We start from the raw sequence: 17396 nt of genomic DNA, 5'->3' as shown, positions 1-17396 counted from the left end.
TATAGAGGTTAACTTAGGCTCATTTAAGAAAAATAATTCTCCTACATAGTAAGTTTTTAATATATACTTAAGCACAGATTTACTGATGTTGTAACATTTTTATTTGAGCTGTAATTGAGTCTCTGAAAGCTGATGCTTTTAAAATATTACCCTGATCACCTCCATTTTCTCCATGTGTATTTTAGGATTTTCAGTTCAGCCTAAAATCAATTACATTCACTTAAATAAACAATATGAGGAAAATACATCACACTGCTGCTCTGCATACACGCAACAGCTGTTAAAGAGGTTTTTTAGAAGAAATTTCCTGATGATGGGCTTTGTGGACACTCTTCTGTACCTCTAAGCATTACATTAACAGCATATTTATAGACGTGCATATGTATCAAGTACTACAGTTGGATTTTATATACTGGCCAGTGACTATAAGTGTGTTACCTAAAGTGATTATGAGTCAATATCAAGAGTGTTGTTTAATGCTGTTTATAGCTGGTGTAGGAACAACAGCTGCTGTGTTCTCTTAGAACTCAAAAGTGGTGTGACAGGTACTTCAGAAAAGATTCTACCACACTTTATAGGCAGCAGAGAAAATCAGACAGATTTAATCTTCAGTGTTCTTACTACTTTTTAGTCCTAACAAATTATATTTTCTTTATATTCATTCTCAGGTTTTATTGGGTTTTGGTTTTTAGTAATTTTTTTAATGAGTTCATTTAAGAACAGAGAGAGATACTTTTAAAATGGCATAGTTCTTGTTACAATCTAAAATTACTAACAGGATGCATATGTGGCCCAATATTTATAGAAATAAATACGGATTAAGGAGATATGCTAACTGTAGGAGGAGTTTTGTGCATTAAAATCCATATTCAATTTCTATGCTTCAAGAAAACCTAATCTAATGCATACACTGGAACAAGCTGGAGGCTACAGCTATCACATTATTTTTAATAGTTGCACTTTGGAAAGACTCTCATAGTGCACCTATTTAATCAACATTTAACATTACTTATATGAAGAAATTTAACAAGCTGTTGAATTAATAAATCAAGAACTCAAACCTCTGAAGCAGAGCACCACCCAGCTATCATTACAGAAGCTCGCTCAGTCTACACCTGTTCTTGCCACGAGTTTAAAATGGCAGAATCAAGTCACATCTCACTTGGATTTTACCTTCATGCATCTACTGTCTAAGCATCTACTCATCAGTCCTGGTCAACTGACTGTGGACATGCTTTCCATTCTGGGGCCTGGACTAAAGCCTGAAGGATGGATAATAGTTTAAAGCTAAAGTATACTTACTTCTTAATTAATTCCTGCTATAGAGGAAATACTTGTGTTAATCTCACCATCATAGATTAAAAATGCAAAAATACAAAAGTAGACAGGGATATTGATAGTACTGCAACAGGATTACTTTTAAAAGTGATACTCTGTTTTGTTTGAACATTTTCCAAAAAAGCATACGCTGAGAATATCTGTTATGTCAAATCCTAAAAATCAAGATGGGAACGAACTACAACCCCGGCAGTTAAATATACATAAGGTCTGAATAATAACTCAAAAAACATATAGATTTTTAAGTAGAGTCTAAACATACTGTTTTAACATTAAAGTGTTTGAACTCTTCTGCCCAGCCTCATACTCCTCAGCTAAGTCATCTGATATATCGGCCTCATAAGTTTTTTTCAAACTATTGCTAAAGCATTTTAGCTTCTTGTTAAATTTTATATTGTGATTTATTTTTAATGTGTGAAAATTAAAAATTGCACGACTGTTTTTTGTTTTTTTTTTTTTTCCTGTGTAGATCTAATTCAGAGAATCATTCACACAATAACAATTTTCTGAACAGGAATTCTTTTTTTCCAGTCAAGACCAAAAAAAAAAAAAAAAACCCATGTAAAAAATGAAAAATGTAAATGCAAAAAAAAATTATTTATTGAACTGCTGAATCTCTTTCTGTTTTCAAAATATCTTCCATATGTATATTAATAATTATTAGACTCATGGTGAGTAATTGCCATGTGAGTAAATTGCAACTCTATATTAATACACAAAAAGATTATGCATGTCTGCAGATGATAGTGCTCTTTGAAGTAGCATAACATGAAATATATCTCCCCGTTAGATGAAAGGTCTCCCCATTTGTCAGATTCAGCTGTCTAATAACTGCAACAAAGAAATTCCATACTGTTTTTCAAAAACAGACTCAGTGGACTGTTTAGACTTCTGGTGGTTCATATCATCCAGACAGTATTGAATTTTTGATGTTCAAGTAGAAGAAAAAGAAAAAAAAAAACACAATAAATGCATATCTTCAAGTTCACTAATAAACATCTATGTACGTTCCACATTATGGGCAATTTATGATTTTTTTTCCTAAGTTATCTGTAATGCCATATGACCTGTACAGCTCTCTATCTTTTCTCTGCTATAAGTGCTGTAAATTGCTTTTTCAGTTAAATTTGAAACCACATTTGTATGTGCAACACTGACAAATGAAATGGAAGGTTTTTTAAACCTTAACTGAGAGTCAGAAATTAAGTCAGCACATCAAAAAGTCCATTTTCCATGAAAAAAAAAAAAAAAAAAAAAAACCAAAAACCAAACCAGAGTAAGTTTTTTCTTTTAGTAAAGTTAAAAGAGTATAATTTTGTCAGGAACATGAGTAAAACAGGCAGATGATTTTCAAATTTGTCAGGGCTTCAATTAGTCCTAACTCTTACAGTAATAAATTCTCAAGGGGGCTGACCTTCTAAAGACGAAATAAGATTTTTGGGCTCTACTTTGCCTTTCACTTACATGAAAAAAATTCCAACTTTTCTGTATTTATTTATATAAATGTGACAATTTTAAACATGCACTCTCAAGATCGGAAGAAAACCTACACTGTAAATTGGACAATCTTGCAGTTAGATAGACTTAGCCTCTAGAGCCTTCTATTTTTGTACATTACCATTTTTACTTCTACAAAATTTTTCCTAAGTGGCCTACACTGAATATAAGGTGACAACAGATTTTTAGATAACCAGCCCAGGCAATCAGAATAAATCTAATTTATGCAAATTAACCTCTAGTTTTTCCTTTTTACAGTTGCAGTAGGGATCTCATTCTTATGCTACTTAGTGCTAGCAAAAAGCACCCATAAACCCATAATGGAAACTCAGTTACCACACAAAAACCTCTAGGACTGGAATGTATGAAAAACTAAAACCAAATCCAAACCTCTTTAGGTATTTTACTGCATGTAACTAGCTCCTTTTGAAATAAAGCAGATAGTTACCAGACTCTGAGGGGTTTTTCTGATCTACTGTGAAACCTGTATTTGGGTGAGAATGATGTGATCAATGAGCACACTGAAAAAATTAATCATTATTACTTACCAAGATAACTGTTTATAAAGTGGTATTTAAAACTTCATCATAATCCTTTTTATTTATGCTATTCAACTCCCATTCCAAAAGCTGCATTTACTTCCATGTCAAGGAAGTGTAAGGGGAGTAAGTGCAGTAAAGCATCTGTTTGAGAGTTGCAGTTTGAGAGAATACATTCATTACACAATTTAAGTGCTTTACTTTCAAATAAAAAACATGTTATAAAGTTAATGGTTTCAGTTTATGTTCTCATTATATTTGTATTAAAAGTTACTACTATAGGAGCACAGCATGAATATTGAACATTAAAGATAATAATGTCTGGAGCTGACAGCCAGATAAGTGCTAAGTGCTGGAGCTAAGGAATACATATTTTAGAGCAAAGTTGTGTTCTATGCAATTTCCACTATTTTCTTTCTTTGTGGAGAAAAAACAATATTTTCAGTCATTTTTAGAAAATGTTTGCAAAATTGCTGTATTTTCTGATGGGAATCTTTATTTGTCACTGATCACTGCATTGTTGTCCCACTTAGTCAAAATTTGCTGTCTTAGACAGTGCCTTATATGTAATGCCAGGCTCTATCTTCCTTAATTAATATGTAATGAGGTTTATTCCTAGCCATCATCTAAGTACCAAGAAGTCACTCAATCACTCACTCATCCACAAAAAAAAAAAAAAAAAAAAAAAAAAAAAGGGAGCCAAAACCAAAAAACAAAACCAAAACCAAATCAAACCAAACCAAAAGAAAACAGAAAAACCCCTCATGGGCTGACATCAAAACAGTTTGATAACTGGTGGATATCTTTGGGATTTATTAAGAATAAGGTATGAGTGTTTTGAGTGAAGCTGTGTGAATAGATAGTACTGAAAAACTTCTGCTGAGTAATATTTACAGAGATAAAACCTATGAAATCAACATAGAACTCCAAAGTAAATAGGTTGAGATGAACTCTATTTTTGTCATAAATGATAAAATAAATGTTCAGAAAAGACTGTAATTTATTTTAGTTATTTATTCATCACACTGTATACTGAAAAATAAGCTAAAATTTGGTGTTGCAGTCAATACTGTACCTACAAAACCATCCAAAATGGAAGTAAAATGTGATATTTTCTGGTCTACCCATCCCTAACGTTTCCTAGATGTTTGGACTCAGCTGCCTACCATTCCTGACAAAATCATGCTATAATGAGTAGTTCTCAAGTGACAAACCAGAGTCCCAGGTACTTTTCCTTTTGTCCTTTTGTTCATCATTGTGTGTTTTTCATTTCTGCTTGTTCTCTATCCTGCTATCTGATCACCAGCTAGTTTCTAGACCCATTTGCAGAGAGAGATTCCTTTGGGAAATTTCCTCCTAAATTTTGTCCCAAAGCAGGACAGAGAGGTAAGTTTTTCTTAACTGTCTTTAGTGATTGATATGTTAAAAATTGCTTTAATATGGGAATAGTACATTATTTTGCTTTTGCTTTATTCCAGTGATTTCTCTTTTTTTGTTATAATTTCAAACCATTTCCCTAGTAAGTAAACCAGAGTCAACAATTCTCTACAATACTATGAAAGCCCTTTTTAAGGTTGGTGAATATAGTTTTGTTTCTGATCTGATGCTGAGGATTCAGGAAACTAGAAACTACGGCTATTTGCAGTTGCACATTTGAATTTCTTTTTTACTTTTAACTCTTCCACTTTGGATGCTGAGGATTTTTTTACTGTTTATTTCATTGGTTAGATTGATTTCAATAATATCATTAATTTGATGATGGCACTGATTACATCTAGTGTAAGACACAAACCACTTCCACAAGCAGCTCATCTTACCTTCCTGACACAAGGATCATTGTTCTTTTTGGGTTTTGTGTTTGTTTTCTTTGCTGCTTTTTAAAATATTTTAAATTTCCAGTATCTTCTGTTTATTTTGACTACAGCAATTTACAATCTTTGTTTTTATTCCATCTTACCCCACTTACGTATTACATATATTTTACTCTTCTTAACTGATCACCTTTTCACTTGGAAAGTGACATGGCTTTTACCACTGTATATATTTTCTAACAGCAATTTTTTAGTATGAATGAATATTTCAAGGTTTATTTTTCTCACCCATTAATTGTTATGAATGCATATACTTGCAGCACAAAGAAGGTGTCGGAGTCCAGGACATCCCTCTGGCTGCCCTGGCTGTCTCGAGACCCTGGCAAGGGGCTCAGAGAACTTGGCAAGAAGTCAAAAACAGCTGTGGCTTCAATTTTATCCCATGGGAAAACCTACCAATTCTGTATGAGGCATTACAAGTCACATACGAGTAGTATGACAGTTGAGTTAGCACAGGGTGAAAAAGTAGAATTTGGGGGTTTTAGACTAGGATTCAGGAGGGATTTGGGCATGTCCTAGCCTTCTTCTCCTTCATCTTGTCCCCCATGTCTTGCTGTGATGGTGACACTTTTCTATTGGTTTCAGGCAGAGACACACTGTCCAATATAGATGAGAGGTATTGGCACAACACTGTAAACATAATATACGTAACTTCTGCTATAAAATGTAAACGCCACCTGAGGTGACAGGCAGAATGCCATGGCCTTCTTGCTAGACAGAGCTCAGCAGGTCAGAGAAAGAATGTTATAGAGAAGGAAAAAGAAACAACCTTGAGAAGCCGATCCTGCACGTTTCAGACTCCCTCTTTGGCTGCATGGGCTGGGAAACAAGGACTTTTACACTCTTGGGGTCATCCCAGCACAGTAGCCCCCAAGAAGAAGGCATCTAAATAGATATGCCTATATATTATTTATATACAGGGACAGAAACAAATAATAGTATAAATTGTGTGAACAAATTACCTTAAATGCCAAACACATTCTGCTAACATTTTTGCTCCTTTGTGGCATGAAAGATGTGAGAAATGGAATTGTAAAGGATTCTCAAAACCTGACTGAAAGATCACACAGTCTTGTACATCTGTATGCAAACACTGAGATAAGGAGTGCTAACTTAAGAAGGCCATGGAATAGAGATGACATTGTTCAGAGAGGGATTGAACTAGAAATGAGTGTTTAAAAGTTTCAAACTATGGCCTTGGAGAAGGACTAGATATTTTAGAGTATTAGAACTGTGAAAAATGCACTGTAGCAAGACCACTTGAGGTAAAAATACAGGTGATTTGTGTTAGAAGTATTAGCAGTATTGTGTTGCAAAAATTAATAGGCTGAAAAACATTTTTAAGGTATTGTAACCAGGAAATAGGTTTCTGATAGAATGCCATTGAGTTTTAGATCTTTTATATCTCACCCTTCAACAAGACTGATAATGGAATAAAATATTTTAAAATGCCTCTCAGTTGCCCCATCTCTGTAAAGATAAGATTTTTCAACAGAAAGACATTAATTAATCACCACAATAGTCTGTAAGAAAATGCATTATGTTAATTGGTTTCTTGAATGAGAATTGATGACCTATTAGTCTTAACCCTAGCAGACTGCCAACAATACTCTGATGAAAAAACAAGTAATATCACAGCAAATACAATACAGAGAAAGTTTTCATCCCTGTTAACTCTAGTCAATACACACTGCAGCTTGTGCTGTTGTGCCTAAGGAGTAAGACTAATATAGTAAATAACATGGAAATTCACACCATACACTGCAATTTATGCTGCTGCTCCTTTCTATAAATGTCCTTTTTTCATGTGGCCCTAATTATAATCAGAATTTTGTCTAAGCATCTTATGATGGGACCTATACTGTTCTGAAAATGCTGAGCAAGGGATTTAACAGACTTTTGCAAGGTAAAATTTGTGGTAGAAAAAATGTTTGTAAAAATTATTCACTGTGTTTTCATTAAATGTATGTAAAGGGTTCTTGTAAAGTGGCCTAATACCACCTTAACCGCACAGTGAGTTCACTCTCACTTCTGCAAAATACTAGAGATTATTTTATACTAATTGTTTAAAATTATGCCTAATGATTCTTCTAATCTAGATTCTGTTTGGGATCATTTATTTCTGAAATTTTAGACTATTGGTCTAGATAAATTTGTTCATGATGTCTTATAACCTAAGACCAAAGAACTGGAAAATTCAAAAAGTTAGTCAAAACTGCTCAGTCCACACAGCCTTGTCCCACTAATTCTACATGAATTAGAGGAATGATAATTAATCAAGGTACTAGAATAAATTCTTCTTCTCAGACTCCAGTGAGCCACTGGGAAATGCCCAGTGCTAGTTGATAGAAGGATGCAGTTCACTGTACTCACTGAATTACTGAATCACAGGATGGGTAATGTTGTAAGGGACCACAGAAGTTCATCTGGTCCAGATGAGCCTTCTCCTCCCAGCTCAAGCAGGGCTATCCCATAACACATGGCAAGGATTCCACCCAGATGGTTTTTGCATATTTCCAGTGAGGAAAACTTGCAACATCTCTGGACGACTGTGAGGATCTGATTTAGTTTTGATTTGTCTCAACACTCATTGCAAGAGGCGTGTAGGGGAGGGAGTGCACATGTGCTGCTTCAAGGAGGCAGCTAGAAGATGGGCAAAAGCCTTGTCTCTCTTGGGGGACTTTGCCTGGTAACACCTCCCATGGGACAGGCAGTCAGCAGGAGGAACTGTACCCTGCAGAGACATTCTCCAATCAGATGGCAAAAAGTCTCCACGAGTGGACTGCAGTGGAAAGGTTGGACTGGCCCAATGGTCTCCTGTCAGCAGGTGAACTCTGGGAGGAGCCAGGGGCATAAGAGGTAACTCCACCACAAGTCCTGGGGTCTTTCGAGATTTGTCTTTTTTTTTTTTTTTTTTTTTTTTTTTTTTTTTTTTTGTGTGTGTGTGGGCTTTTGTGTCTTATGCTTTTTTGCTTTTTGGGGCTTGGTGAGTTGGGGCTTTTGAGACTTGCCTTTTTTTTATTTTTTTTATTTTTTTGGGGCAGGGGGGCTTGCTAATATTCGTTTTCTGGCTCATTTGCTGGCTCTCTTCTTTGCCTTGACCTCAGCCTGCTTTTTGGCTCTCCTGCCCTTGCTGGCTCCTTCTCACCCTTGCACCTGTCCTGCCCCTGTATCCCTGTATTCCTGTATCCCTGTATCCCTGTATCTTTGTATCCCTGTATCCCTGTATCCCTGTATCCCTGTATCCCTGTATCCCTATATCCCTGTATCTCTGTATCCCTGTATCCCTGTATCCCTGTATGCCTGTATCTCTGTATCCCTGTATCCCTGTATCCCTGTATCCCTGTATCCCTGTATTCCTGTATCCCTGTATCCCTGTATCTCTGTATTCCTGTATCCCTGTATCCCTGTATCCCTGTATCCCTGTATCCCTGTATCTCTGTATGCCTGTATGCCTGTATCCCTGTATCCCTGTATCCCTGTATCCCTGTATCCCTGTATCTCTGTATGCCTGTATCCCTGTATCCCTGTATCCCTGTATCCCTGTATCCCTGTATTCCAGTATCCCTGTATCTGTGTATCCCTGTATTCCGGTATCCCTTGTATCCCTGTATCTCTGTATCCCTGTATCCCTGTATCTCTGTATCTCTGTATCTCTGTATCCCTGTATCCCTGTATCCCTGTATCCCTGTATCCGTGTCGCTGCCTGAGCTGTCTCTGTCCAGCCCCGCCGCTCCGGTGCAGCCGCTGCTGCCGATGCTCCCCGCCGCAGGTAACGCCTGCTTTTTCTCTGCCTCCCCTCTCTCTCTCCCCCCTCTAACCCGCTCCCCCTGCCAATTCCTTTTCCATTTTCCTTCATTCTTTTATGTCTTTTCCAGCCCTCTTTCACGTGGGTAACTTCTTTTTCTTTTTGCTTTTTGCTACCAATAAATGATTCTCAGATACAAAGTTTGTCTCATTTGGCCTAATTTTGTTCCTGACCACCTAATTCTAAAAAGAACTGCTTGCAGTTTCCCTCAGTGGAATGCAACATGTTCCAGTGTGGATGTAAAGCTCTTCTTCATATCCAGGCAGACCTTCCCATGCATCAGTTCCTGCCCTTTGCCAATAGTTTAGCTGATATTTGCATCTTATTGGTCTGAGAGACTCACTGCTGAATGCATGGAATCACTTGTTTTCCACTTGTGGCACTGGGATGAAAACTCTGAGTATGGTAGATGGATGGTCAGCCTACCAAAGAGAAGAAAATAGCTATTGCTGTCTGTTGCAATCAAAGAGAAAATAGCTCACAGATCAGAACTCCACTGATGTTTTAGTTGACAGTTAAGGCAATTACCTTAAAAGTTCAGTTCAGTTTTAGTGCTGCAGATAAGGAAACCTCTTCATAGATAAGTGTCCAGGTAGCTGTTTCATGCACATTCAGCTGCATAGTCTGGTCTGGGTGAATTGGTGATAGCAGCCTAGAATCTTTGTAAGTGGTTTGGGCTGCTGAAATTAATATATGTAACTTCTGAGGAAAATTTTTTTAGTTAGCCGTGCTAACCAAATCCCACTGTCGATGCCACAAAATATAAACATCTATGGCCAGTCTATAAACTCATACTTACAAATACAGACTTAAAATATATTACTACCTCCGTCTCTGGAGATGTAAGGGGTTGGAGGTCTATGGGATATCCCAAGCAAGCAAAAACACACGGTTCAAAGGGATAATAATTTGTTCTTAACAAGTATAGAGAAAACACCAGTATGTCCTCCAGTATGTCTGACTGAAATGAACCCAGGTCATAATATAAATATATGTATAACCCATGGACATTGTCCATGGACAACAAGGTATTTCCACTCAGCAGTCCTTACTGGAGCTACAGTTCAGGGCCATCTCTGCTGGCTTTGAATGAAATCTGTTATATCTTCCAGTATGATTAGTGCCTGTGCCTCCCAGTAAAAAACAGCTGGAACAGCTGCCTTGAAATCACCAAACATAGCATTGCTTACTTTTGGATAGGGAACTATGTCTGCATCTACAGCATTTTTTTTTTTTTAACTTCAATGAATTGGCTATAGATTGCTGAAAATTAACTGTACTTACTGTGGACTGTAATTTTTGACCCTGAATTCTGTGGATGACAATGAACATGGGTTGTTTTGACCCTATAAAACTTCACAGATTGAAGATTTTCAATTTTCTGTCTGCTTGACAAAGTTCTGTACATTTTATGTTTCTGGTGAAATGTGCTGAATTCTAAAATTATAAGCTAGGAAACCTGTCCATAAGATTATCTTTGCTTTTTCTCCACTCTTCATCAAGGTTACTTATTTATGTTTCATTAAATTACGTGCAACAAAGTTAGACAATTATTACTGTATTTTACATTTCTGTATTTTTAGGGGAAAAAACTGTTTCTGCACAAAAATCACCACAAAATGGTATAGAAGTGTCTTGATTTGAGACAAGTTTAGGGGGAAACATCCTGAAATTTTCAAACATCTCCTCTAAAGAAGGCAGCTTTCAGCACTCCCTTCCCCATCTCAGCTAGGAAAGGAGTTTATTGGTGGAAAGCGAAAAAAACTGTTTATTGAACAAGCAGAGTGAACATAGGCACAGGGAAAAATGGTATAACTGTTAATATTTTAAGCCACAGTTCCTGAGAAAAAATTTTTGCCTCAGCTAATGAAAAGAAGCTAGCTGCAAGTAAAGGATTTAGCTCTCTCTCTCAGCAACAGAGCAGAGCTGAGAACAAAATGTGGGGGAGTATCTGTGTTTGAACACAGACCTCTGAAAGGATTTCCCCACCCTGCTACCTGTTCCTCTCCCAGACCTAGCTCGAAGTGACAGGACCCATTTCTGGTCATAGAGCAGACAGAAGGACATAGAAGATATTTAATGGCACTCTTACTCTCATGGAAAAGCCACCAGTAAATAAATACTAACCAATACTTACAAAGCAATCACAGTTGGACAGAAATTAATTCTTTCTCTAGTACAATTGAAGCCAGCTTTAATTTTCTTAAAGATCACAGAAAAATATATTTATAGGCTGTGGAAGAGCCATCACATTATGAACTCTCTCAGTTCTACTCTAAGGTTTAAATGCTGCATGAACAATGTGTCACCCCTCAGCCACAAAGGATTTAAACATTATTTTATATTACAGGACTCAAACAAATAGAATTTCTGTAATGGAATTAACTTAGTAGTGATTAAAGGTTCATTTGATCATACAAAAATCTTTTCTGTTTATTAGGAAAAAGACATGTGAAGGACAGAAAAGGACCTTTTGGGAGGTTCCATTAGGCTTGCAAAATAGTCAGCATGTTATTAAAAATACCCATCTGAGGATGATCTTCATTTACATTTTCCTCCAGATTTAGTGTTCTGCCTTTCTCTACAGATAGTAGAGAATTTCTTTGCTATAGGTGGCAGGGATTACTGACATAAAAGGCTTTGCAAATGAAAGCAAGAACACACGTCACACACTGCCATTGCATTTTATTTTCCAGTAGCTAAATCAATTATTTGAATAGCTGATCTTTATCTAAATTATAGCATTAACATATTGGGATGTAGAGATTAAAAAACAAAATATTGGGTTTTACCCCATTTTTCCCAAAGCAGTTAATAATTTTGGCCAAATGTTATTAAGGCCATAACCATGTCCAGTACATGTTGTTCAAGTACTATGACCATCTGCTACCAAACTGTAATTTAATAACCCAGGATATAAATTTTAAAGAGATTTGACACCATTGTACAGTTAGAATTCTGTCATGAGCAACACACAAACTGTAGTATGAGAGCAATTGTTTGTATTTCCAAAATTCAGCTTGCTTCAAAATAAATATATATGTATCATTTTGGCCATCATCCAGGATGTATAATACATTTGGGGTTTTTGTCCTACAGTTTCAAAGACAAGGGTCATTTCTTCTTCTTGCAATTCCTCCTTATTTCAATGAGTGGTAAAGCTATAGATATCATACCTCACAGAAGAAAATGCATAGAATTCACAACTGGTTTAAAGAAATTGTCAGTATCTGATCAGGCATAAGCCAGATAGTCTTGGGAGTTGTGAAAGTATCAAGTACTTCACCAGAGAGTTCACAGGGATTCATATTTAACACTGCTTTCTCAAGCATTGCTTCAAATATCTGTATGTGGCACTTACAATATTCTTATATAGGGAGCGACAATGTAAAATTTAATAAACAATCATGAAACCATGATAACACAAACTACAAAATATTTTTGCACGTTAAGATTTCTACAAGGAGCAAAATGCATAGAAAAGAAAAATAGAAATAAAAACCATTCTCGTTCTTTCCTCAAGAAAAATTTCTTTCCTCAAGTCAAACTGTATCAATCTCTAGATCAATCAAAGAGAAAAACAAAAATTATTGATTTGTAAAAGCATCTATCTCAAAGAGATTTTAAGGCATTGCGCAAAAAAAAAAAGAAAATTTTGATCCCACATTAAACAGAAACAATTACTAGAGACATGTGGTCATATTAATAGATTATTTGAGGTACAGAAGATATGTTAATTTTTTGTAACATACAACAGAGTAGATTAACGAGAAAATTTAGAAAGCTAATGCAACAGACATTACTTCCACTCTGTCTCTACAGTTTTTTTAATGTTTAACTGCAAGAAACCTTTCAAGGATATTTTATTTTATAGGAAATTTTAAGGATGAAGTAATTTATTATATATATTGAAACAATAAATGCAATTTAAATTTTAAAAAGCACACTATTTAAAAATACTTTGGCAAATTTGGAATGTTTAAGGTTACTAGGAAGGGTTATATTCTATAGTTAAACCTTGCATATGTACTTGTTAAATAATTATTTTAAAAGAATGAAGATTACATTTTCCAATTCCAAGAAATCCATTGAATTTCATGTTATATGTGACTATCTTTTATTAACCACAAATACAAAAGTAGTGAATGGTAAAGAGCAAAACATCTGAATCAGATATTCCAATTGTTAAAATTTATTTAGATATTATTTAATCTTGTCCTTGAGAACAGCTGCAGATAATTTTTGTGGAAGGCAGAGAAGGATTGTTTGGGTTGTGTTTTCCATATTCTGTATCAAGAATCTGTATCAGGCCTTAAAATGTTGTTTATCACATTCTGAAACCGCCTAGGTTGTTAGCATTTTCTATCATATTGAATGATTAATGATTGCTTTCAAAGTTCTGAAAAGAAATCTGCAATCATTTCAACATTCATATGTCAAAAGTATATAAAATGGAAAATGTATAAAGGAATATAGTGTTCAGCAAAGAGGCAGATGGTGAGGTCAAGGGCTTTTATCTACTGTGTATAACTGAGCCTAAATTTGCATGCTCAAGCTTATTCCCATGACAAATACATAAAATATACTGATCAGATAGCCTCTAATTGCCATGCATTTGACTTTTAACCTCTAGGATTAACTCTATACTGTCTAAAATGGAATGAATGACAAAATATCATTAGACTATATAAATGATAGTGTGTCTCAACACAGGAACAGTAACTCTCAAAATACCCATTTCAGAAAAAAAAAAAAAGAGAGTTCAGTAATATTATTATGTACTACCCATATTAATAACAATACTTTGGAGTATTATTAAAACAAGTTTACATTTTAGAGTGCTTATTCTCAGAATCTGTAAAGCCTGTGGCTGACTAATTGCAGGTGTTTAGTACATGTTTATGTATAATGACCCATGTTTAGTACATGTCATCCTTTTCTGTGTATCACAGTGAGGTAGCTCTTTCCCTTTGCCATGTACACTGCATAGTTTTAAACAGAGCATTAATTTACAGTGATCCAACAAGGGAAATAACTGAAGGAACAATAGACTAATAATTTAGTAACAGCCTGTAGAAGTTATTAGATCAGACTGCAGGAAGAGAAAATTAAAATATTATTTCTTGTCCACTGTAAGGGAGTAAAAACAATTTCCTTGACACTTTTCATATGCTAGTTCAAGTTAATTAGTGCCCTTGTATTTAATGTAAATAGAAATCATTATCCTTGCTCAAATTCATCATCATTTTTCTGACTTGTCTCCTCAATGCTGACTTTAGTATTTCTTGCCTTAGAGAAGATTGCAGTTAAATTCTTCCAATTACCAGAAGACTAAACATCTCATGAATGGAAATATTCCAGTAATAGGAAAGAATTATCTGCAGATAATGCTATTTCTTTTTATTACTAACTTATGTCATGATTACTTATAGCATGTTATTGCAACAGTTATCAAAGTGAGAAAACATTGACAGGGATAGTCTTGCTTTATGTCTATTTCTATGAATTTCTGATTGCTGAGGATAATGACCCTGTCTTTCCAGTGCCTAAATGCAAAAACTCACATGAATATACAGAAAGGTTTTTATTTCTAAGTGATGCTATATGTTGATAACATGTGACATATTTATCACAGTCTCCTTTGTATGAAGCTATGATTTCAGAAAAGAGAAAGGAATTGCTGTCCTCCCTTCCTATATATAAATACACAATTAGATAACAAAATGTGGTAACAAAAGGTCTATGCTCTTAATAAGGCAATTACTCTCAGTAATTCTCTGTGAATTCTCAGCAGCATAAACATTATCATTAAGGCTGTTACAGAAGTGGACTGAAATAGAGGGACAATTTAGATCTGGTACTACAGTATTTAAGTGGGGTTATAATATGATTTAATGAACTAACAAGAGAGTAAATGTACATGTACAAGTTAAAAGTGTTCATTCCTTCCACCATATGCTTAAGAGCTTTTTATATATCTAGAGTTTTTGTGTTAAGCATTCAGTTTTCTGGCCAAAGTAGGGATTCCAATGAGGAATTGGAAATGTTAATGCAATCTTGGGTTTAATGATTTTTTACTCTCTTAAATTCAGAAATGCCATAAGGAGTCACAATAAAGAAATCATCCTATTTTAATGAATTATTTTAATTGTTAACAACGTAGCTTTACATGCAGCTTAAACGAAGAATAAAGGAGGAGAGCATTATTCTGAAATCAGGAGAATTTTTCAGGCAGTGTTAGGTTCTGTGATTTTGCTTATTAAGCCCTGTAATCCCTCAGTAGTTCTACACAGAAGCTATACTAGGCCAGTTTTCAGTACTTTTTTATATACTTTTGAAAGCTTCATGAGAAAAGATCTGTAAAGTAAAATGCTCCCTCTTCTTACTCTGTCACTACACACACCACACATCCTGCTGCTGGATTTCTGAGTAACTTGCACGCATGGATATACTCCTTTGATACAGAAGTATTAAAAAAAAAAAAAAGGAACGGGGTGAAACTAAATGCAAGAATAGAGCTTTAATTTTTTCTGGGAAGTTTTTTATTGGTTTCCATGCTGTTATAACAAGAATAAGTTTGTTGCTGGTAGTTCAAAACACAATCTCTCAGTATCTTGCTCAGGGCACTAGAAAACTATAAAGATTTGGGATCAGTTGATAGAGGAGAGAGAGCTCCATGTTTAAGGAAAGGATGTGCTTGGGGCATTGTAAAGGAAGTTGTTCATGGGTAATTTAAAGTCAGAGAGGAAGATGTATTGAGTGAAGAGCTTGTTATGGTAGCACGCTGACTTATTTTGTGGAAATTGTCATTGGTCATCCGAACAACCTATCTGATTACTTTAAATGGTGACACATGAGTAAATTAAATGTTATTTTTAGCTAATATAATATATTCAAAAGACATATATAGCCAATGCTTTCCATCATCACAAGTTCAACAAAACTGCATTTATTTCCAGCAGGAAGCCTACAGCTTGGTGAAGCAGCATAAGAACTATGACACCAACACAGATCATCTGGTTTAACTGGAAATTAGCCACATTTCACCTTGTCTTAGAAATACTCTGAAACAGACCAAAACAGATGAAAACTGTAGGTGTAAATATCTTGATTTAACCATGCTGTTTGATGTAATCCCACTACCAGTAGGATTCAGGAAGGTTCTAATCCCCAGTATCTCACCAATGCAGGTGTAGCAGCTGAAACTAGAACAGGCATGCAGGTAGGACAGAGGTGGCAACACACCTGAGGTTAAAAATCATGCTGCCATGCATATGTGGTGATATTCTATTTTTCTACTTTTTGCAAAAAATTTTGAAAGATGAAATGCAGTGATTTTGGCTAGTGTTTCAAATGGGTCCAAGATGACAGCCCTTTATATTAGCATAACTTTTCCAGCTTAGAAGAGTTATGAAACCTGCAAGGAACACCATTTTAGCACAGTTTAGTATTACTAAAGGTTTTCCAAAATCTAATAAATGTGCCAGGTAAAACTGCATATTAATATTACTGATTAATATTCTATTAATCAGTATCTAACCCTAGTTCCATTTTTTGCCCCAAAGCTCCCCATCTTCAAGGAGCTCAGCAAGGAGTTTACTTTGCTTTTGCACTCAGTGTTTGTACAGAACCAATGACATGATTCCCTTTCACAAGCTGCTTCACAGACTTTTGAAAAGGCGTATATGAAAAACAGTGGGGCATTGAAAGTAGTTGATATATTTATACTGGAAAGAATAATGTAATTAAGTGCATTATAATCTCTTTACTATGCCTCACTATCCTTAAATGGGAACACTGGAAACACCACAATGTTAAAGGAACAATGAACTCTAATAAAAACTTGTTTTCAGGAATTATTATTTAGCCTTTTGAATAAATTGTGAATATTTTTTTCCCAATCATTAAAATGTAATATGCTTTATGAAAGACCTAAAGATAGGATGTTTGTTCTATGCAACAGAAACCTTGATTATATTAAAAGTTCAGTATTTACTAAAATAACATAAATATAAACTGAAATGAATAAAAATAAGGATTACAAAATGTTTGTATTTGCTCAAGATGGTTTATTTCTGGAACCAGTGAGTACTAGGAAGAGAAAGCTTTTTAAAAGCCTTTTGTATGGAGGTCTGTGAGCCTCCTGGAGAGAAGGCAACAGTGATGCTGTGGAGAAATGCACCGTAGGCTCTGGGCATTCCCCACAGGTTAGAATGAGAATGAAGGCTTCTCCCATGGTGCCCTGCAGCATTATGTTAATTTATCCCAGTTCTGTCTTCCAAATTGGCCTTCTCTACCATTTTTACCCTTATTTTTACCCTTTATGTTCCAGTAAATTCTCCC

Source organism: Lonchura striata, chromosome Z (assembly GCF_050655825.1).
Source record: "Lonchura striata isolate lonStrDom1 chromosome Z, ASM5065582v1, whole genome shotgun sequence".
Classification (NCBI taxonomy): domain Eukaryota; kingdom Metazoa; phylum Chordata; class Aves; order Passeriformes; family Estrildidae; genus Lonchura; species Lonchura striata.
Note: the sequence above shows the minus strand (reverse complement) of the source record.